The 23,852-nt window shown below is 36.6% G+C and overlaps 1 protein-coding gene across 20 annotated transcripts in view; it reads left to right on the top strand.

Moving 5' to 3' along the window:
• Positions 1–23,852, top strand: part of PPP6R3 (protein phosphatase 6 regulatory subunit 3) — a 114,642-nt gene that overhangs the window by 12,094 nt on the left and 78,696 nt on the right. For 13 of the 20 annotated variants that reach the window (XM_064492046.1, XM_064492044.1, XM_064492042.1 and 10 more), the window contains exons 2-4: positions 1,395–1,457; positions 8,713–8,810; positions 23,374–23,527. The exons of 1 other annotated variant lie outside the window; for it this stretch is intronic. The gene's annotated coding sequence lies outside the window, so the exon portion shown is untranslated. Of the gene's footprint in view, positions 1–1,394; positions 1,458–4,273; positions 4,354–8,712; positions 8,811–23,373; positions 23,528–23,852 lie in introns of all 20 variants that reach the window. 6 more of the 20 variants (XM_031448397.2, XM_031448392.2, XM_064492035.1 and 3 more) reach the window with 4 other exon arrangements.

Below are 23,852 nucleotides of genomic sequence, written 5' to 3'. Positions count from 1 at the left end.
ATGCTTAGATCGTTAATTTTCAGCTTTTTTTATGTACATAATTTGTACACATATATGTAAATAAAGTAGTAATTACCCTTTAATTACCACTTTAGCTACATCTCAGAAGTTCTATGTAAAATTTTTCTTTCAGTTCTGAATATATTCACATTTTCATTTTGATTTCTTCTTTGACTTAGTATATTGAAAAACCTTGCTTTCTGTATCTTTTAACCTTATCTTTGTTATTGATTGCTAACATACATTGTGCTAATAAAATGTGCTCCAGTGTGATTTTAATTTTTGAAATTTGTTGACGCTGTTTTTATAGTGTCTATTTTGTGGCAGATTTTTATCAGTATTCCGTGTGTGTTTAAAGATAATGTATGTTTCCAATTTTAAGATAAAGTTTTCCCATGTCTATTAGATGAAACACATTAATTGAATTAACATTCAAACTAATCCTTAACTAATATTGTCTGCTTGTTCTGTCAATTTCAGAGAGGGGTGTTGTTAAAAATCCCATTATGATGGAATATTTGTCAGATTCCTGTAGTTATCTCAATATTTTTGCTTTTTGCCTGTAAGTTAGAATTATTAAATTCCCAGTGACTTGCAAAGTTTGTCATTTCTGTAATGAATCTTCGTTTTTAGGAATATTTTTTCCATTAAAGTATATTTTGTCAGATAATGGCATAACTGTACCCAGTGACTTTTAGTTAATGTTTGCCTGATATATATTTTTCTACCCTGTAACTATCAAGTTTTCGGTTCCCTTAATGTTTTAGGTGTGCCTTTGAAAGCAACACATAGCTGGATTGCATTTTTATAATTTGACTGTAAGCTGATGAGTGAGTCTGTTTATGTTAATTGTGATCAAAATATTTGGTTTATTTCTCCTATGTTATTTTGTGCTTTCTAACTGGTCTTTTCTCTTGTTCTTTTTCTTTTCTTGCCTGTGTATTGTGAGATTTTTTTCCCTTCATTCCTGTTTGCTGTTTTTACCTACACCTCGTAAGAGATTAGACACTTCTTTTCTTGGTAATCTTATATATTTCATATTTAACTTAGGGCCTAGAGCTATTTGATATCTTGCACTCTCATAAGAACCTTTGATTGCTTTTAGTCTTAGACTCTTCCTAATTTTTATGCAACTATTGTCTCATTTTTATTTTGCTGCCCTTAAAATCCCATAAATAGGTCATTTTTTTATACTGTCATTCTTGAGAGACAGTTTTGCCTAATACCTGATTCTAGGTTGATTTAACAATATTTTCTTTTTCCATTGTTGCCACTGAGATTAATTAGAGGTTAGCTGTCAGTTGTTCCTTATCCACGAATCTGAGATATTCTGTACCTAAAGCACTATTCATGTTGGCCAGTCTAGCAGATAATGTTTACTCTTTAATTTTTAGGTTGCTGGTCTTATTTTGGATTGCTCTTTGGTGTCTTGCTACTTCTGAATAATCAAGTACCAGGTATTGTTTTGGATATTTTAAAAAACTTTAAAAATTACAAGTAATAGAAGATGTTCATTTTGTTAAGAGCTGGCAAATATGTTTTTTTCCCTCCTTTAATGTGGAGTGTTTCTGTGTTAATAAGGGATTTCTTAGAGATTTTCTTCTCCTTCAGATTACTTAGTTCATTTTTATATCCAGAAATGGGAAAGATTTCAAGGAAAAGTACTTTTTTAAAATGGTATCATTTGATTACTAGAAAACGTTTATCTGAACCTTAAATGTGACTCCAGCCACGTATAGAAGACCAAAAGCAATCTGGAAAAAGGATGTGGATCAAAACAGATTATGAACCAAATTTGTCTTTGGGAAAGAAAGAGAGTGGAGTTCAGCATTTATAATATGTGGCCTATCCTGAGGGAGAGGAGGAATGGTTTTATAACTTTTTAATATTTAAAGTCTTTTCTTACTCTGACTAATAAGTGAAAAGAGGCAATCAGAAACAAAAGAGGCATGGAGGGACATAATAATGGCCTGTAGGCTGGGCTAGGTTGGAACTCCCTTTGTGACACTGTAGTTAGCAGACCATATCAGTTGAGGAGGGTTAGGGGGTTTGGTGCCAGCGCTGCTGATCCCAGGAGCAAAGAGTTAATAACTACTTTTAGTTTTGTCCCAGGAATTTTCAATGAGGCGAAGGAGTTTGGAAATGTATAGGCATTGTAACTATTGTATTCAAAAAATAAAGCTTGATAATCTTCTGGGGCAATGAGGAAAGAATGAAAAAGGATTGTAGGGGCACAGGGTAGAGAGAGAGCTGGTTTAGCATAATTGTTGTGAAGATTAAACATTCCTGGACATGTTTGTGTTTATAAACCCCCAGAAAAAAGTAGAGTCCATTCCTGCCATTAACTGTATTGTAAAGTTTTCTGGTTCTTGGAATGAGTTACTTTTTTTTTAAAACAAACTTTATTGTTGTTATTATTTTTGGAGGGGGGTAATTAGGTTTATTTATTTATGTTTAGAGGGAGTAGTGGGAATTGAACCCCAGACCTCGGTGCATGCTAAGCGTGTGCTCTACCACTTGAGCTGTACTCCCCTTCAGCTCAGTTAGTATTGAATTGCCTCTTGATTAGTGTGAACCTTCAGCAGCCTGCCTGTGCTCACCTACCTGCCTTACACTGGGAAGATGTAATTGTGTCTCTTCCTATTTTGCTTGCCCAGTCCTGTTATTACAGTTGTTACTTGGGCTTGATTCATTACTTAGATTATTTTAAGTGTTTTTACCCCAGGAAGGCTCTTCATATTTTATATGAAGAAGGAGCCACTGGGAGGAAGTGAAGGAGGGAGACGTCTAGCCAGAATGATTTCGAGAAAGGGTCATTAAGTTGATGAGAACTGAATTGGAATTTTGGTTTGACCACTGAAGTGATTTTGGGCAAAATGTTTCACTTTCTGAGCCCCAGTTTCTTCGTACACAAAATGGAAATAATGTTAAAGTTCTCCTCTCTTTTCCATAGAAAATAACTGGGTAATTTGAATTTGTAAGGGTTTTTTTTCTTGCAAATGTATTAATTTAGAAGTCACAAACTTTCACAGAAAAAGTGATTAAGACTAAGCTGACTTTATTAATGATTAATATCTTATTTTATTAACTTTTACTGGGTTTGGTTTTGAAATCTTGACTGATGGTAGAATATTGTGAAATTTTCTTTTTTACTCGATTGCCATTTTTCTGTTTAGAAGTCTTAGTTTAAAAAAATTAGTCAATATGTGATTGTATTTGCTTTGAAAAAACAGTAAAGTTGATAAGACTAAAATCTCTTCTGATCACATTCCCCCAGTCCATTTCCACCTTATGCTGTTAATAGTTTTGTCTCTATTTTCTTGATTTTTTTTCTCTGTGTTTGTATACTTACATATGTGTTTATAAAAACTATATAGTGTTGGAAATAAACACTTAGTAAAAAATCATTCATCACTTTTCATGGAGTCCCCTCCAGTACACAGACATCTGCCCTTTTAATTGCTGTATACTGAAGGTGTACTTGGTAGCCATTTCCCGTAAGAGTGAGCTTTAGATTTTTTTTTTTTAAATCACAAACAACTCAGCTTGCTTTCAGTTTGGTATAATAAAGCACTTTGTTCCTAGAAGCTGTTAGAAGTATAGCGTTTGGTACAGAGGTAGGTAAAATACTAAATATAAAGCTGGAGTCTTTGCATTTAAAGTACACCTGTAAGCAGTGAGATGAAACTTTTTTTTTTTTGAAGTCGTTGCTGTTTTTCTCCTTTTCAAATGGTGACATTGTTTTTAAGCTCTACTATAAATGAACAATGATTTAAGAAATCTTTACTGTTTTATTATAAAATACGCATAACAGAATTTACATTTTAACCATTTTTTAAAATTAATGAGCTTTATTTTATAGAGCAGTTTTAAGTTCACAGCAAAATGAAATATAGTAGAAATCATGCAATATTATGGTCTTTTCATACTGGCTTGTTTCACTTAGTAATATACATTTAAGGTTTCTCCATGTCTTTTCATGGCTTGAGAGCTCATTTCTTGTTATTGCTGAATGATATTCCATTGTCTGGATGTAGCACAGTGTATTTATTCACTTGCCTACTGAAGGACATCTTTGTTGCCTTCAAGTTTTGGCAGTTAAGAAAAAGCTGCTGTAAGTGTCTGTCTGCAGGTTTGTATATGAACGTAAGTTTTCATTTGAGTAAATACCAAGGGGCATGATTGCTGGATTGTATATAAGAGTATGTTTTGTTTTATAAGAAACTGCCAAACTGTCTTCCAAAGTGGCCATATCATTTTGCATTCCTGCCAGCAGTGAATGAGAGCTCCTGTTGCTCCACAAGCTCATCAGCACTTGGTGTATCGGTATTTTGGATTTTGGCCATCCAGCAGGTATAGTGGTATCTCACTGTTTTAATTTGCAATTCTCTGATGATATATAACATTGAATATCTGTTCAAAAGCTATGTGTATATCTTCTTTGGTGAAGTGTCTTCTTAGGTTTTTGGCCCATTTTTAAATCAGGTTTATTTTCTTATTGTTGAGTTTTAAGAGTTCTTTGTATATTTTCAGTAACAGTGCTTTATCAGATGTATCTTTTGCAGATATTTTCTCCCACTCTGTGGCTTGTCTTCCTATTCTTTTGACATTTTCTTTTGCAAAGCAGGTTTTAATTTTAATGAAGTCTAACTTATCAATTATTTCTTTCAGGAATCATGCCTTTGGTATTGTATCTAAAAAGTCATTGCCACACCCAAGTTAGTTTAGGTTGCTGTAACACAGTACCATAGACAGGGTGGCTTATAAACAACAGGAATTTATTTCTCACAGATCTCAATCAGGGTGCCAGCATGGTCAGGTTCTAGTGAAGACCTTCAGAGTTTCAAACAGCCATTTTCTCATTGCATCCTCACATGGCAGAGAGAGGGTAAGAGCTCTCTGGGGTCCCTTTTGTAATGGCACTGACCCCATTTATGAGGGCTCCACTCTCATGACCTGATTATCTCCCAAAGGCCCTACTTCCTAGTACTATCACCTTGAAGGTTAAGATTTCCACATATGAATTTTAAGGGGACAAAAGGTCCGTTGCACAAGGTCATCTAGGTTTTCTCCTGTGTTATCTTCTAGGAGGTTTATAGTTTTGCATTTTACTTTCTAAGTCTGTGATCCATTTTGAGTTAATTTTTGTGAAAAATGTAAGGTCTGTGTCTAGATGCAGTTTTTTGCATGTGATGTCCAGTTGCTCCAGCACCATTTGTTGAAACGACTGTTCCAATATATTGCCTTTGCTTCTTTGTCAAAGATCAGCTAACTGTGTTTGTGTGGGTCTGTGTCTGGATTTTCTGTTCTCTTTCGTTGATCTATTTGTCTATTTCATCAGTTTCATAGTCTTGATTACGGTAGCTTTCTAGTAAGTCTTGAAGTTGAGTAGTATTGGTCTTCTGACTTTGTTTTTCCTTCAGTAGTGAATTGGCTATTTTGGGTCTTTTGTCTCTCCATATACTTTACAAACTATTTATTTATTTACTTACTTACTTATTTTTTACAAACATTAGAATTAGGTTATCAGTACCTGCAAAATAACTTGCTAGTGTTTTGATTGGGTTTTGTTTGATTAGAATTGTTCATGATCTTAGTGGGAAAACTTTCTCACCATTGAATATGATGTTTGCTGTAGGATTTTTGTAAGTGTTCTTTATTAAATTGAAGAAATCCCCCCCTGTTTCAAGTTTGCTGAAGAGTTTTTATCATGAATGGGTGCTAGATTTTGTCAAATGCTTTTTCCGCCTCTATTGATATGATCATATTATTTTTCTTTAGCCTGTTGATATGATGAATTATATTTATTGATTTTTTTAAGTGTCAAACAGCCTTGCATATCTGGGATAGATTCCACTTGATGTATAATTCTTTTTATAGCATTTTGGATTTTATTTGCTAACATGTTGTTGAGGATTTTTACATCTGTATTTATGGGAGATACCTGTTTTTCTTTTCTTGTAGTTCTTGGTCTCATAGAATGAGTTAGGAAGTAGTCCTGTTCCTACCTTCTGGAAGAGATTGCAGAGAATTTGTATAATTTTTTCTTTAAATGTTTAGTAGACTTCAACAGTAAACCCATTTGGACATGGTGCTTTTTGTTTTAAAAGATTAGTAATAGTTAATCCAATTTCTTTAAAAGATATGGACCTATTCAAATTGTCTATTCTTAATCTGAGTTGTGACAGATTGTATCTGTCAAGGAGTTAGTTATCCATCATGTGTTATTTAGAGATGTGATATTTAACTTTTACGTACTTTGGATTTTTCCAGGTATCTTTCTGTTACTGATTTCTAATTTAATTGTATTGTTTTCTGAGTGCAGACATTGTATGTTTTCTGTTCCTTTAAATTTGTTAAGGTGTGTTTCATAGACTGCATTCTATCTTGGTGCATAATCCACGTGCATTTGAGAAGAATGTGTGATTTGCTGTTGTTGGATAAAGTAGTCTATACATGTCAATTATATACAGTTGGTTGATGATGTGCCGTCGAGTTCAATTCTCTTTACTGATATTCTGCCTAGTGGATTTGTCTATTTCTGATAGAGGAGTGTTGAAGTCTCCAATTATCATAGTGACTTAATCTATTTCTCCTTGCAGTTTTATCCATTTTTGACTCATGTATTTTGATGCTGTTGTTAGGATTGTTATGTCTCCTTGAAGTATTGACCCTTTTTTATGTTGTAATAACTCTTTTTCATTGACAACATTCCTTTCTCTGAAGTCTCTGTCTGAAATTAATATAACTACTCCTTTGTTTTAATTAGTGTTAGTACGGTATAGCTCCATCCCTTTACTTTTTTTTTTTTTTTAAACAGTATCAGTTTATTTTTAACTTTCAACGTTAATGCCATCAATTGAGAATGTTTCATCTTCATTAAGAGAACTTCAGGAAATAAAATGCTGAGGGGGGAGTCCATCCCTTTACTTTTAACCCATATGCATCTCTGTACTTAAGGTGGGTTTCTAAAACCCAATCAAAAATGGGCAGATCTAAATAGACATTTCTTCAAAGAAGACATATAGATGGCTAATAGGCACATGAAAAGATGCTCAACATTGCCAATTATCAGAGAAATGCAAATCAAAACTACAATGAGGTATCACCTCATACTGGTCAGAATGGCCATTATTAAAAAGTCCACAAATGATAAATGCTGGAGAGGGTATGGAGAAAAGGGAACCCTCTTACACTGTTGGTAGGAATGTAATTTGGTGTTGCCACTATGGAAAACAGTATGTTGATTCCTTAAAAAACTAGAAATAGACTTACCAGATGATCCAGCAATCCCACTCCTGGGCATATACCTGGAGAAAACTCTAATTTGAAAAGATATATGTACCCCAGTGTTCATAGCAGCACTATTCACAATAGCCAAGACATAGAAGCAACCTAAATGTCCATTGGCAGATGATTGGATAAAGAAGATGTGGTATATTTAAATAATAGAATACTACTCAGCCTTAAAGAAGAATGAAATAATACCATTTGTAGTAGCGTGGATGGTCCTGGAGATTATCATACTAAGTGAAGTAAGTCAAATAGAGAAAGACAAATATTATATGATATCACTTATGTGGAATCTAAAAAATAATACAGATCAACTTGTTTATAAAACAGAAAGAGACTCAGAGACGTAGAAAATAAACTTATGGTTTATTCCCCAAAGGGGAAGAGGGGAGAGGGATAAATTAGGAGTTTGGGATTAGCAGATAAAAACTACTATATATAAAAGAGATGAACAACAGGGTACTACTGTATAGCACAGGGAACTATATTCAATACCTTATAATAACCTGCAATGAAAAAGAATATATATGTATAACTGAATCACTGTGCTGTACACCAGAAACTAACACAACATTGTAAATCAACTGTATTTCAATTGAAAAAATAAATAAAGTGGGTTTCTTGTAGACAACATATGATATGCCTAGGTGTAGGTTTTTGGGTTTTGTTTTTTTTTTTTTGCTTCGTGTTCTCTGAGATTCCTGATCTGTGATTTGGTGTCTGACATTAATTTGGGGAAATTCTGAGTCATTAAATACTGTTTCTGTTCCCTTTATCTTTCCTTCTGGTATTGCCATTATGTGTATGTTACACCTTTTGTAGTTGTCCCACAGTTTTTGAATATTCTGCTGTGCCTCCCCCAACTCCCCAGTTTTTTTCGTTTGATTTTCCATTTTGGAAGTTCTAGTGTCATATCTTCAAGCTCAGAGTTTCTTTCTGCTGCTGTGTCCAGTCTACTAATGAGCCTATCAAAAGCATTTTTCATTTCTGTTACAGTGTTTTTGGTCTCTGGCATTTCTTTTTGGTTCTTTCTTAGAATTTTTCTCTCTGTTTATGTTATTCACCTGTAATTGCATATTGTCTGCCTTTTCCATTAAACCTCTTAGCACATTCATCATAGGTTTAAAAAAATTTTCTGATCTGGTAATTCCAGCATCTCTGACATATATGACTGATTCTGATGCTTTTTCAGTCTCTTTGAACTGTGTTTTGCCTTTTGCTGTGCTTTGTAATTTTTTTTTAAAAGACAGACATGATACACAGGTAAAAGGTACTGTGAAGAACAGGCCTTTAGAGATGTAGTGGTCAATTGTCCAGGGAGGGGAAGTGTTCCATAGTCCTGTGATTGAGTCTTTTGATGAGCCTTTGCCCCTGAACATGAACTTCACCAGTGCTTCTCTGCTTTTTTCCTTTTCTTAGGTGGGACAGGATGGCTAGAGTGGCCTGGAGTTGTGTACTTGCCTTTCCTCATGCAGAAGGTTAGAGGGGGCTGGAGTTGGATTTTTCCCTTCCTCCAGGTAGGTTAGGTTCCGGTAAAACCCCAGTGGGTTAGGCTCTGGTAAAAGAGTTTTTCTTGAAGGCAGGCTTTGTTAAGAACAGAATGTTCTGGTGTATTTCAAAATATGTTCCTTTTTCCCTCCCAGAAACAAGAGGGGAAGGGAAAAGTCTATCTACTCACCTACTGAAGGACATTTTGGTTGCTTCCAGGTATTGGCCAGTATGGATAAAGCTACTTTAAGCATCTGTATGCAGGTTTTTGTGTGAATGTAAGTTTTCAGCTCCTTTGGGTAAATACCAAGGAGTGGGATTGCTGTATTGTATGGTAGGAGCGTATTTAGTTCTGTATGAAACTGCTAAACTCTCTTCACAATGCTTGTACCATTTTGTGTTCCCAGCAGCAATGAGTAAGAGTTCCTATTGCTCCACTTCCTCCTCAGCATTTGGTGTTGTGTTTTGGACTTTGGCCGTTCTGATTGATCTGTAATGGCATCACATTGTTTTAATTTGAATGTTTCTGATGACGTAATGATGTGGAGCATTTTTCATATGATCATATCATTTTTAATGACTATTTCATTGGATAGATAAAAGAACCTTGATGTAGACGAAATCATTGCTATTTAGGTTCCATGTATTTGTGGATGACCTGGATTTTTGTCCTATGGTGGTCCCCACAGTGTCTTGTGACCTCTATATTTAGATATTTCTCTTTTTTCTGGTATAAACTCTTTGGACATTTTTATATATAAGACTTTTTACTCAGAATAAACACCTTAGGATGAACTCATAAAAGTAGAGTAATTGGGACAAAGGACTTACAGATCTTAACACCCTGTGATATCTGAGGCCAGAAAAATTACCCCACTTTATACTTTTCCCAGCAGTTCCAGCAAGTTTTATATTGATATATATTTAAAATCTTTCTTACTAGGGGAAAACTTTTAACATAGACAAGCGTAGACTAATATAATAACCCTCAGGTACTCAGCTCCAAATCCCATATACCCAAGACCAATCCTGTGCTACTTCAAGCCCCACTTCTCCCTTATATTGTTACTATTTTAAAACTCCATTGAATTGTAATAGAAATACAGAGAACTACACCCATCATAAGTGAATTTTCACAATCTGAAACCCCTCTGGGTAATTAGTGTCCCAGATATGCCTTTGTCCCCTTTCAGTCATGCCCTCTCTGCCAGGGCAACCAGTATCCTGATATGTAACTGCATTGATTAGTTCTGCCTAGTTTTTTTCCTTAAGTAAACAGAATGTTATGGTATGTTCTTGTGTCTGAGTTTTTCTCTTGGCATTGCTTGTGAGATTGTCCGTGTGCTTGCAGGCAGTTGTTGACTATTTGTTCTTGTTTTATGTGAAATTTTATTGTATGAAATTATTTTGTTGTTGATGAACATTTGGATAGTTGCCGCTCTGGGGCTACTATAAATAGTGCTGCTCTGAGCATTCAAAGTTTGTGTCTTTTGGTGAACATATGCATGCATTCCTTTGGGGGGATATACCCAGAAGTGAAATTTCTAGGTCATAGAGGTATGTATATATTTGATTTTGGCTGCATCTACTAAAGTGATTGTACCAAATTATACTTCCACTACCATATCCTCTTTAGTAGCTTGCATTTTACATCCTTTTCATTTTAACTACACTCCTAGCTGTGTAGTGATAACTTATGATAGTTTTAATTTGCACTAGTGAAGTCAAGCACCTTTTCGTGCTTTTATTGGTCATTTAGTTATCCTTTTTAAATGAAGGGTAATATTTAAGTCTCCTGTTCTTTTTTCTGTTGCATTCTCTTTTTCTTACTGTATTAGCTCTCTGTTGCTACATAACAGTTGTCCCCAAACTTAGTGGCTTATAACAACAATAAACATTTATTATCTCACAATTTTTGTGGGTTAGGAACTTGGGAACAGCTTGGCTGGGCTATTCCAGCTTGGATGTCATCAGCCTTCTGAAGTCTTGACTGGAGTTGGAGGGCCCTTCCCGAGGTGGCTCATTCACATGCCTGGCAAGTTAGTCCTGGCTCTTGGTGGAAGGCCACGGTTCCTTTTCATGTAGGCTTTTGTCAGGGATGCCTAAGTGTCCTGTCCTCAGGACATGGTGACTGACTCCCCCCCTGAGAGAGTGATTTGAGAGAAGGAGCGCCAGGGGGAAGCTATCGTTTTTCTGACACAGCCTCAGAAGTCACATGGCATTTAATTTTGCTGTGTTCTGTTTGTTAGAAGAGAGTCACTTAAATCATCCCAGCTTGGGGAGTTATGTTCCACTTTTTGAAAGAAGTGTCAAAAAAATCTGTGGGCTTATTTTCAAACACAACTTTTGGTAGGATTTCTTTTGTGTTGGAGGTGAATCTTTCAGGAGATATAGGCATGGTGACTATCTTTGTCTACTCTGTGGGTTGTCATTGTGTGAGGAAGAGGAGTTAATATTAATGTAATTCAGTTGATTAATTTTTCCTTTATTGGTTAGCCCTTTCCATATTCCTTTGAAGAAAATTCCCAAATACTTATTGTTTCTTCTATAAACGTGTCAGTATAGATCTTTCAAAGATAAACTTTTTGTTTTAACCATAACATAACCACAAAACTGTAACATCTAAAACAAACTCCCACACAGTAGTTGCTTAATATTATCCAATATCTAGTCAGTGTTGAAATTTCTAGTTGTCTCAAATATGATAAATTTTTAGTAGAGTTTTTTAATTTTGTCAGATCAAGATCCAAATAAGGTCTACCAATTAATACTATCTGCAGATTCCCCAGTTGTCACTCTTCCTCCCACCCGCCTTGCCATCTGTGTGTGAAAGACCTGGATATCTTGTTCTGCAGTGTCCTCACAGTGCTCTGTGTTAAGTAGGTAGCCATGGATTTTTCTCTCTGGGCCGTAAACTTTGTTGCAGTCTCACTGGTGTTTATTTTTCGGTTGTGATCTGTCTCTAAAGGTTGAATGTGGACCCAAATTGAAATTTTTAAAGGGCTTCCAACCTAAATCAGGTAGAAATTCATTCAGATCATAGTTCTGTACTTAAAATATAATAATGTTTGCTTTGAAATGTACTCTCTGTGTGTTTGGGGCCATCTGAGAGTATATTTTCTGTTTTCTGTAGATCACACATTGACTGAAAGCCTTTCCTCTTGAGGAAACCACACCCCCTCTGGTAGTTTAAATGTTGCAGGGCATAACATAAGGTGGTCTGACACCTTTTGGGGGGGTCCAAATCCCTCTCCCCAGTTTTTTTTTACTTGATGTACGGTTATATATGTACAATATTATGTTAATTCAGGTGTACAACATAGCGATTGGACATTTAAATGCATGACAAAATGATCGCCACCCACCTCTTATTAATAACCATGTTAACCATCTACTTTTTTTTTTTTTTCTCCTTGTGTTGTCCACTAGCTGACTGATTTTTTGAGTTGTGATGACCAGTGTTTTAAGGGTTGATGACTCAAAATCTTTTTAGGCTACCTTGAGTTTCCAGTCTTCCTCAGTTTCTGTTTTTCCCTTCTAATAGAAATTTTAACAATAAAGAATTAGAAAAATTAATGATGACATGATTAGAATGAATGTTAGAGAATTAAACAAATCATTTCTTAAAATTCATGTATGTATAAATTTAAAAGGTCATTTTCTTAATACCAATTGTATTCAAAAACTGTGGTTCAACTTCAAGTAAGAAGTAAATTTTCAAAAAAAATTTTTTTTCAGTGTTTTATTTTTAAGTGAGTATACATAAAGGATACTGATTCATAATTCATTCAGCAAATATCTGGGTGCCTGCCCAGTACCAGGCTGGTGCTTCTAGGCTTTGGTCATAAATGGTTAAAAAGATGGCCATGGTACTGGTGACTTCAGTGAATCACAACAGTGTCTCAGTAGAGATACAATGCAAGCTACATGTGTAATCTCAAATTTTCTAGTGGCCTCATGAAAAAGAAACAGGTAAAATTAATTTTAATGTATTTTATTTAACCCAGTATTCCAAAATATTGTCATTTCAACATAAAAATTATCAATGAGATATTTTCACTTTTTGGGGAACTAAATCTTTGAAGTCAAGTATGTATATTTATACATATATACTTCTCAGTTTGAACTGGCTACATTTTATATGCTCAGAAACCTTATGTGGCTACTGTAGTGGACCACATAGGTCATGGTTATCATCATTGTTATCATTGCTCACATGGAGTGGCAGGGGACGCTGACTAGGAACCTAAGTAAACAGTGGCTAGAAGGACCAGAGGAGATGCAGGGAGATGAATTAGGAAGCTGTTTCTGTCCTCCAGGTGGCGGCAGAAGAAGATGGAAAATGAGAGATACTCAAGAGGTGGAGTTGGCAACATTTTGATGAATTTGATGGGGAGGGAAAAGAGGAACCAGGCTCTGTCTTTCACAGCTGGGTGTGCCTTTTCTGGGATGGGGAAGACTTGGTGAGGAAAAGGTTTGGTTCGTGGCTGGTATATGGTAGAGAGCAGAAGCTCTGTTTGGGGGATACTAGCTTTAATGTGCTTGTGAGACATCCAAAGGGAAATGTCTGCTAATAGTAGGATACCTGTGTTTGAAGTGAAGAGGTGGCCTTAACTGGCTTAATGAATTTGAATCTTAAATGTGATTATGGAGGTATTTTAAAAAACCCATGGAAATGGCTTCATTTATTCAACAACCCCCTTTTTTTTTTTTTAAAGTCTTGTTGGGTCTTGTTTTAGTTGCTGCGGCCACAGCATGAATTGAACAAGTGTAAATTGACACTTCAGCCAATGTCGTGAACTTGAGAGTATACCTAAATAGTGTCCACAGTCTGGACCCTGTGGGAACTTCTACCTTAGCAGTTGTGGAGAAGAGACAGAGAGTGGGGGCAGTGAGGAAACAAGGAGAGATGAGCTTAAAGAAGCCAAGTAAGGAGAATGTACCAATGAGGAGGACGGTGCCATGGTCTGCTGTACTGAATGCTCCGGAGAGCGAGTTTAAAACGAGGATAGAAGAGTTTCATTTGGATTTAGCCCCATCTGGAGGTCACTGGTGACTTGAAAGGTAGTTTCAGTTGAGTGGTACAGATAGACACCGGATTAGAATGAGTTGAAGAGGGAATGGTTTGAGACAAAGGGCTCCTTTTCTTACTTTTAAATAACTACTACAAATCATTGAGAAGACAAGCCCAGTAGAAAAATGGACCAAGGATATCAACAGAGAGTTGGCAGATAAGTGAAGTATAAATAGCTCTTAGACCTATGAACAGTGCTCCTAGGAGAAAAAGATGTTGTTGGCCAGGGTGTGAGGAAACAGGCATACATACCTCCTGTGCCGGTGGGAATACGGGTAGGCGTGGCCCCCGTGTAGAGCCATCTGGCTGTATGCATCTAGTTAGAAATGCATGTTGTTCACTCCAGCAGTTCTACTCCTGGAACCCTGGCATTTTTGGTGATAGTAAAAATTGAAAACTAGATGATCATCAGTGATGGCCTGGTTAAATGAACTGTACTGTAAAGTCAGTATCAACTAAAATGTTTTATTCTCCAAAAAGTAGAATTTGTTTTTGTTTTTTCTACCGTGCTATAAACCAAGCTCTTTGAAGAGTGATTTTTTTTTCTCCCTTCTTAAAGATTGAGAAAAATATCAGTGGGTCTGGTATAGGTCACAGAAGGTATTTGGAAATACGCTTTTGAAGAGCGATGTTAAGCCTGTCATTCTGTCTTGACTTTCTGCCTTTTAACACACTTTACGTAAGTTACTAGTCTATATTCCCTTGTCCAGATACATGTTAGGATTCTTTTTAAAGGACTCTGTCCTCTTTTATATGTTTTGGGTTATACACCACAGGAAAGATGGGTATAGCATGTCTTACAAGCTTCGTGGATGAATTCACACCCCAGTTTACCTTATTGCACCTAAAAGTAACTAGAGCTCCTATCACGAGAGCTTTTACTTGGTTTGGGTCACTGACAAGGCAAGCAAGCGTATGTTGTTTGAGGGCCCTAAATGGAGCAATGGTGGTTAAACTGTAGCTGTCTGACGTCAGAGGAAGACTTTCGTGGTCAACTTTCTGTGAGGGAAAGGGACAGGACAAGCCTTTGTAAGCTGTATGTTCTCCTGTCACCTATATTAACCTGGTTTTATTGACCTTTCCATAGTTTGGCCTTCTTCGGAGAAAGTAGCATATTCAGTTGTGGACTTACAGCAAAAATGAAAAACTTGGCACACCCACATAGACCAAATCAGTCTGAGCAGAGTACAGTGACAATGTGTAACTTTAAATTCTTTGTCGTTGGCACTCTCTACTCGAAGATCTTGTTTAAATTTAATTAATTTCATTTAAGAGCTCGAGATTGTGGTTATTCATTGATTCCTTTTTCTTTCTTTCTTAGAGTACCCTGGTTTCACTTCTATTTTATATTTCTTCGTAGAGCCCCAGGAAAGAAGTAGTTGAGGATTTGAAGCATCTTAAGTGATCATTTAGTCTAATCCTCTCATTTTACAAACATGAAAACAAGCTCAGAGAGATGAGGTTACTTGCCCAAAGGCTGACTGAACTGAATCAGTGTTCTCTTCGTCTTCCTCTTTACATCTGGTGAAGTGCGGGTTGTATGATACCCTGCATCATCAGGTTGAGGTGACCTGCCATAACTTCGGGGTGAGAGTGGATTTAATTTACATTACAGCAGTTCTGGTGAAGACTTTTAGGTTATGTGCTGCACTGCTTTATTTTTAGTCATGGAGACAATCTAATAGAACTGTTTTTACACTTTTTGGTTGAGAAAGTTGAAGCCTAGAGATGTGAGCTTAATTCATCAATGATTATAGACCAGAAATGTTTATTCTATGCTTAGTTTTAAATGTGGGTCAGAGAGGTGCTGTTCAATATAATGATTTATCTGTGCTCACTGTGGCTATTAAAATGAAAAGAAATTTGAAAATTCAGTTTCTTAGTCTTACTAGCTGCGTTGGAGGTACTCAGTGGCTGTGTGTGGCAGGTAACTACTGTGTTGGACAGTGTAGGTCTAGAGCATTTACCTTAAAAAATTTTTTTTGAGAACTTTACAAGTGTTAGTGGGGGACACCAAGGCTTACGAGTATAATTCGAATTGCCTACTGGAAATCAGGTCTATGTTCAAAAGTAGGAGAAAAAATTGCTCTTGGAGCTTATGACAGTGCTACATACAGCTGGTTGTGACGTGGGCCTTTTCTCGGTTCATATTTCATCCATTCTTTAGGACAGTAACCAAGAACCTATATGAAGGGCTTTTCGTTTCCTGACTTGGAGGTGTCTTGTTTTGCTTGTTGAAAACCTCATCCTTGGGTTAAGTTTTCAATGAATACATTTATTCACCTTCATGGTACTCAGCATGTTTTTCAGTCTCTGTACTTTTATTTCACATATTAATCACTTGGTTACCCAGATGCCCTACAAAAAGTTGGATGTCTTTCTTGCTGTTGTATTCTAGATTTTGGAAGTTTCAGCTTTTACATCAAATTCATTCTGGTGTATACCATGCATGGCTGAGCTAGCTAGATATAGCTTTTGCGATTGGAATTGTTTAGTCTTTGGTACCATTGCTATGCATCTTTGTACAGTGTTGTTGTAACAGACAGATAGGTTCTCTAGGCTTTACTTTGGATGCTAATTGACTAATTTATGATTTGGCTCCATTTTAATAGCAATTTAGATTGGGTTGGCTTGATGCATGATGGCAGTGGATTTGAGTGTCCATTAGGGTGCATAGCCAGACGATGATGTAATCCAATCAGGTGCCAAAGTTTTTTACTTAAAGTACTTTACATACATGATTTTACTTTAAAAACGTGGTAGTATGGATTTACCTTGGGTATTCTGTACTTTAAAGAGTTGTCTTTTTGCATTCTTGGCAGAGTAATTTTTGATTAATTCTTTAGAAGCCTGGGTATTCTTGCTACAGTTTGTGTTAAATTGATTGGTGTTTCTGAAATTACATGTGTGTATATGTGTATATATATTTATATATATATATATAGAGAGAGAGAGAGATACCTCTGAAGTCATCCAAATGATGTTACTTATTTAGGTTGTTTCTCCCAATTATGAGTGTTCATGCACTCATTTCTGGTGATTTTTGTATTCAGCATTTTGTGGATTTATTTTTTAATTTTTTAATTTACAGTGTGCTAGGCACTGAGGATAAAATGGTGAACAAGACCTCCTAGAGAAGGATTATCTTCCATCTCTTTGGTCTTAGGTCTTTGAAGGTGTGTGAACACACTTGCAGAAATAGGATCATTGAGATCCCCATTAAGATAATGCTCTGACTGAGCTGGTCTACCTTAGGACTCATGTTAGTAACAAGTAGAGCTACTTGCTTTTGTGTGTCCAGGCTCTAGGGTGTATCACCTGTCAGTAACAGAGAGGTTGTTTTTAGTTGTTTGTGTCTGACACGTGGTATAAGAGGAAAATATTTTCTTGCATGCAATGTAATAGCTGTAGCTTCCTCTTGAATTTGCATCAGTAAACAGTATCATATAATTTATATTAAAAATTCATACTAGAGCATAGGGGTCAGGTTATTTTTTCTCTTTTCCCCAAAAGTGAGTTTTTAGAAAAAATAAATTCAGTGTTCTTGAAAGGATTATTTGGAGTAAATCCTTTCTTACTAGTCTCAACTATAAAATAGGAATAATACCCAAGAGGATTGATAGGCACCTGTATAATACGAGCACAAAGGGTTTTTGTGGGTAGATGGTCATTCTTGCTATTCTTGAGTTTTGTGACTAAGCAAGTGCATGTTTAGATACCATTTAGTTGATAATATGTTCCTTGGCTGTTTTAGGTTAAAACAGCCTCATTCTTGACTGATTTTTGTAATTATGCTCTTACATTCTCTTTATTGGCCTTAATCAAAGTCAGTAGTATTGGGAAAGAGGAGACCCTATGTGATAGGGTTAATGTTGTATGGCTGTTGAGGAAAATGTGGCTCCTTTAAGGAATGATTGGCAATAATAAATACAAAAGTAGAAGTATATTATCTTCTTTTAAAAAAATACTGATTTCCTGTTTTGAGGGGGTCCCTTTGGATCCATTTCCTCTGAGAGAATAATCTATTGATAACACTACTGCAGACTGAATATTTGTGGTCTGTCCCGTCCCCCCCTCTCCCCCCGCCACTGCCTCCCCTGCCAGATTCATATGTGGAAGCCTAATCCTCAGTGTGATGGTATTGGGAAGTGATTAGGTCATGAGAGTTTAGCCCTAATGGATGCGATTAGTGATCCCAGTGAGTTCCCTTGCCCCTTCCTGCCATGTGAGGACACAGAGAACAGGCAGCCATTTATGGACCAGGAATGGGGTGTTCACCAGACGCTGAATCTGCAGATGCTGTGACCTTGGACTTCTAGTCTGTAGAACTGTGAGCAATAAATTCTTGTTGTTTATAAGTCATCCAGTCTGTGATACTCTGTTACAACAGCGTGAATGGGCTAAGACATCACCTAGTAAACCACATAATATATATTCTTTATTAGCATATCTATATTTCTCCTCCTTTAGCTTGCACGACGCTGTGCTTTTGCTGCCACTGTCTTTCAGTAGTCTGCGCTCTGGCCATGCCCCTTTCTCATGTTTGTCCTTTAATTACGGTGTAAAACTTAACAGTTTCCTGGAAGTTAAATACTTGGGGAGTTCCTCCTTTTTCAGCTTCTGTATTCTTTGGGAAGAAACTTTCGTCATCCTCATGGATTCCACCATCATCTGTATATTTTAACTTTTAAAACAAACATCTCTTTCTACCTTAGGTTTTTTTCCAGTGGTCTTATGTCATACTTTGTCTGGATACTGTCAGTTAAATTCTTTCTGGGCTAGGATCAGGAACTCTTTGTTTTCATTTCTTAAACACTGCTTTTCTAATTTCTTCTGCAGCGTCAACATCATCTCAGTACCCACAGGCTTACAGCAGAATATTTTTTTTTCCATTTTACTTTTATCTCCATTTATTATTTCACCAATTCCTGCTTAATTCTTTCTGTAATTTAACTTGCTGTAATCGGTAGCCACTGGCACCGTATTTAAAGCTTTGATTATTTTTATATTAGACTCATAAATTTATTGAAATTTGAGAGTTTATTTAGTTCAGCTCTTTTATTTTGTAGATGAAGAAATGGGTACTTAAGTCAAATGACTTGTCTTAGGTCGCACAGCTAGTGAGTAGCTGATGTTATAGTTCTTTGGTCTCAATACTTCCGGTCTAACATCCTTCTTAAAAATTTACTTAAAAATTTTTTGGGGTAAGTTTTACATCTGCAGTTAAGAGTGAGCTAGTTTTAGGATGTTATGTAAGACGAACAGCATTTCTTAGCCACCCTACCGTCTTTCCCTGCTTCCTGAAGGTAACAATAATACTTAGAACTCTTTTAGCCAGTTAAAAAACACATATTTACCTCCATCTATCTGAAGAGCATTTTGGAAGAGTTCATACTTGTGTGCATGTTTGCTGATTTTTCTTAATTTTCAGCACATCTGTTGATTTCCTCCTATGTGGAAGATAAGGATTAGCTTTCTCTTCACCCCTCACTGCACCCTCCTCCCCACATCCTGTGTTCCCCATCTTTCCAAAATAGGTTTATAGCAGTTTTGGTTTAATCAATACTTATCTTTATCCATTATGACTCTGGATGCTATTTATGGTGTCAAGTGGTAAATTGCAAATACTTTTTAGGAACATCTTTCGGCTTTCCTCGGAAATGTATCTTTTTTTTTTTTTTTTTTAATGTAGTAATCACTAATTTGGGCTCAGACTTTTAGCCAGTTACATGTTCAGGTATTTCGCTAGCTTTATCTTTTTGAAGTTTTTACCTGCTCCAGCTTGGACTGCTGGCCCTCTGCCCGAAGCCTGGGGGTTCTTTTTGCCTCCCTCCTACATTGAATTTCATATTCCTCTTTCTCTGTTGTTCTCCCTCTTGTTTAGTGGAGCAGCCTCTAGTAGTCTTCTGTGAGAAAGATGTGTGGGAGGTAAATCTTTTAAGAGTTTTCTTGAGCTTTTCTTAAGACTTTTCTGTGCTTCTTTCTGGGCACTATTGATTGATAGTTTGGCTGGGTATAAAATTCTGGGTTGGAAATTATTTTTCTTCTGTATTAGTGTGCTAATGATTCTTGATGCCTTTTAAAAATAGTATCACATTTTTATTTAATGGATACTTTATCTTCTCTTATTTCTGAGGATGCTAATCAATTTTTCAAATGTACTCTTTTTCTTGTACAGTCTTTCCTCCAACCTGCATTTTTCTGTTTGTTTTGTTCTCTACCTTTCATGATAGAGGCTTTCCTGAGATGTCTGGTAACCCTTGGTTTTTGTTCCTGTTTAAAAGTTGGGATATGCACACACTTGGCACATAGAGTTGAATCATAGGAAATTGCCATTCTTTCCCAGCTTTGTTCACTGTGAACATGCTTAGTTTTCAGATATTCATTTCTGTGTAACACCCTCACTAAAAAGGAACCAAGGTTTCTTGGAGAAATGAGTGATTTTAGAACTGGGACAGAGAATGTACAAGATGAATCTGGAACATGTTATGCAAGGAAATAAGAAAATGCTCAGAAAATATGAAAAGCATGTAGGCATCTGCTTGAAGGGGTTACCAGTGGCCAAATTTGAGATAACTGGAGCATCAGAATGAATAGTGATATTAATTAATAAAATAAGAATCTGAGTCCATACTGTTAATAAATTAAAGGTAATTGGGGAGAAGCAGACATATCTTTACTAAATTTACAGTGTCAACTGATTAGTGCAGAAGGAACAGTAGATTTACAAAATAAAGATCATTTTATAACTGTCAGTAACAATTGATTCAGATATTACCAAAGGATACTAAAACTGTTGGGTGAATATTTTAAGAACACAATCTCAAAATATCTTCCTACAGATTATTTACTAGTTAATTACTGAAGGAAAAATGGTTATTTTACAGTGGAGAAATATTGCAAATATCATCTTAACCAAGTGATCAAAATTATCACCAACAATGGGACAAACTGACATCATCTTGCCTACTTATGTGGTACTGTAGGAAAAACAGATCTCCTTTATGTGGTATTACTGCTAGAAATTCATACCTTGTATTCTTTGAAAATGCCAGTGAAATGAAAGACAAAGAATTGCTTGAAGAGATAATGACGTTCGGTGTGATACATGATCCGGGATTGAGGTGAAGTGGCATTGCCGTAAGGGATGTTATAGATACATGAATTGGCAGAAGTGGAGTGTGAACTATATGGTCTGTATGGGACCGTTAATATGTTAACTTTGTGACTTTGACATGAGTACTGTGGTTGTGTTAAGAGAATATCCTTGTTCTGAAGAAATACAGAGTGAACTATTTCAGGGGTTAAGGACATGATCGCTGCAGAAACTCAAAACGTTTGAGGGGTGTGTAGAAGGAGAGAGGGGTCGTACAGCAGCAGAGATAGTGATTAGTTGTGAATCTGGGTGAAGGCTCTGTGGGAGTTTCTTGAATTGTTCTGCAAGTTTACAATGAAAAGTTTTGTTTTGTTTTGTTTTGTTTTTTTAAAGATTGGAGTAAGAGTGGTTGGTTGGAGGCTGATGAGTGTGAGCTTTTCAGCAGAGTGACTAGTTGAGCTCCTTTGGTTGGGAAGTCCCCAGTGTCAGGATTTTCCTGTCACTTTTTCTTGAAGTCAGTGATTAGAAGACACTTTGAGTCTTCAGCCTGGAACGTCAGAGTCCAGTGGGCAAATCTGGCTGAGGGTGGGTGGGCATTTGGGTGTGCCCGTGTCTCTGTGCCCTTTCTGCAGATCACACGGTCCCTCTGTTTTTAGTGTGGCAAGCCCATCTTCAGCTTTGCTGGCGTCATCTTCCTTTTTGGCTTCCTCCTGTCAACTGCCAGTTTTGGGAGGGACAGGAGAAGGCAAGGAGATTGAGGGATCTAAGGGTTCATTAAATAACTTTTTCTATCAGTATTCCTTTTGCTCCCTTCTGGCACTCCTCTAACTTTGTTGGTCCTTGGGGTTGTGCCTTTAAAAAGCAAGACAGAACAACCCAAACAGTCCTTTTACTGTAGTTTTAGAGGCATTTCAGTGTGTTTAATATGCACTCTTTAACCCAGGAGTACTGCACTTCATTTTGTTTTGTGTCTACCTTTTGGTCTTGTTTCTCACATTCTCACACTTTAGAATAACCACATTTCTTATTTGCAATAGTGTTAGACCCACTTTTCCCCCTAACTAGTCTAAGTGAAAAGACTGAGCAATTAAACAAAGACCTTTTTCCAGAAAAGTGGATAATGTCTCAGCATAGTTGTTAGAGCTTAATAAGCACCTGGATTTGTAATGCTGTGAGCATGTTTGATAGCTGTTTTGTCTTTTGGCTTCCCTGGATGGGAGTGTGCGGCGTGGTGAGGCAGGCAAGTTGGTACAACTCTGCTGGGAGCCTCCGAGGGTCTGTAAGTGGGTGAAGTGGGTGGTCTTGGCTGAGGGGAGAAAGGATTGCAAATCTGTTGCAGGCCCTACAGCTATTCCAATTTAAGTGCTGTGTGTGTGTGTGTGTGTGTGTGTGTGTGTGTGTGTGTGTGTGTGTTATGTAACTTCATCAGATTTTAAAAGGGAGCTGGAACGCCTAACACAGAATGGTTGTGTTGGGACTAGAATTACCTATGACATTTAGAAATGCACTTTTTACACTAACCTTTTAAGTTGGTCATGTCTAAGGACTGTGGTGTCACATAATCTGTTCTTAGAATTTAAAGGAAAAATTTAGGTGATCGATTACACTTTTTTCAAGTTTTTGTTCAAAAAACATTTAAATGGTGAAATGTTTTTAGAATCAAATATTCTCTTTATTTTAAGCTAGGTTTGTGACTCTTCTTGTTGATTTTTGTTTCAACAAACGGTTAGTATTGTTTATATTTGGTAGAATTTTATGGAACAAAAGCATTAAATGAGCAGCATTTATTTTGAGATGCCTTGTAGACTGCATCCTCCTAGGACTTCTGATTAGTATATTGTCCATGTGTGTTGGAGTCTTTTTCCACAGTATTTAGTTATGAATGAAGTGCCCTCAAAAACCGTTTAAGTTTATAGTCTTTTCACGTGTAGCATTTGGTTAATTCACATTAGAGACAAGATTTGGCTACAGCTAGGACTTCAGTGAACTTAACGTTCTGCTCAAAATTCCTAGTAAGTTATGATTGTTTAAAGGTATTACATGAGGCTACTTGGGTGCATTTAGAGGGAGATACCTTTAAAATTTGTTTTAGTATTTTAAAGTATGGTAGCCTTGCAGTTAACTCTATGTTGGATGAGAATATCATTGATGTTTTCATAAGATAAAAGATAAGCGTATGTATTTTTTCTTATTTATTCACTGATAGCACTCTTATGATGACTCTGTTTCTGGGTTATTTTAGTAAGTGTAGGATAAAAGCTTTAGGTAGAGGGATGACAGTGCCTTTTTCCTCTTGTCACATAGAAAAAAATTCAATTAACTAGAACTTTTCAGTCCTCTGAGGTACAGTTCTGTGTGGACCAGCGCTCATCAGACCAAAAGAGAACATGTTGTGATTATATGCTCTTTTTTTTCTTCATAGGAGAGCTTCTGTTGCATGCCCACCACCCCACTTTATTCCTGCTAATGTGCTAATGCAATAAATTGGAAGACAACTGTTGCCAGGATAACCTGTAATGGGCAAGGAGCCACAGAGAAGAAAACATTTCTTTTAATTTTTAAACTTGGTTTGAAAGGTAAGGTCATCAAGGTTATGAGGTTTTCTTCCATGAGTTACATCAAGGAAAGCAGTTTTCTGTCATGAGACTAGGGAGTCTAGGTGGACCAGATCTAGTTCATCTCTGAGCCAGATACCACATGGTTCTGTGGCACTGTGGTATTTTTAGGAAGTTAAACGGCAGCCTCTGTAGTTTGCTCAGGTGTGTCTTGGAATCTGTAGCACCCATGGGATTCCCAGTTTTCCATGGGGTGGGGGGTTTAGGGGGTGGACTGGGCCTTAAGGACCAGACAGGCCTTGCAAGCTAAAGTAGCATGCCAGAGAAAGACTGCTAGCAGAGACCC

The sequence above is a fragment of the Camelus dromedarius genome, chromosome 12 (assembly GCF_036321535.1).
Source record: "Camelus dromedarius isolate mCamDro1 chromosome 12, mCamDro1.pat, whole genome shotgun sequence".
Lineage (NCBI taxonomy): Eukaryota > Metazoa > Chordata > Mammalia > Artiodactyla > Camelidae > Camelus > Camelus dromedarius.
The sequence above is the reverse complement of the archived record's forward strand: the minus strand, read 5'-3'. Positions and strand labels throughout refer to the sequence as shown.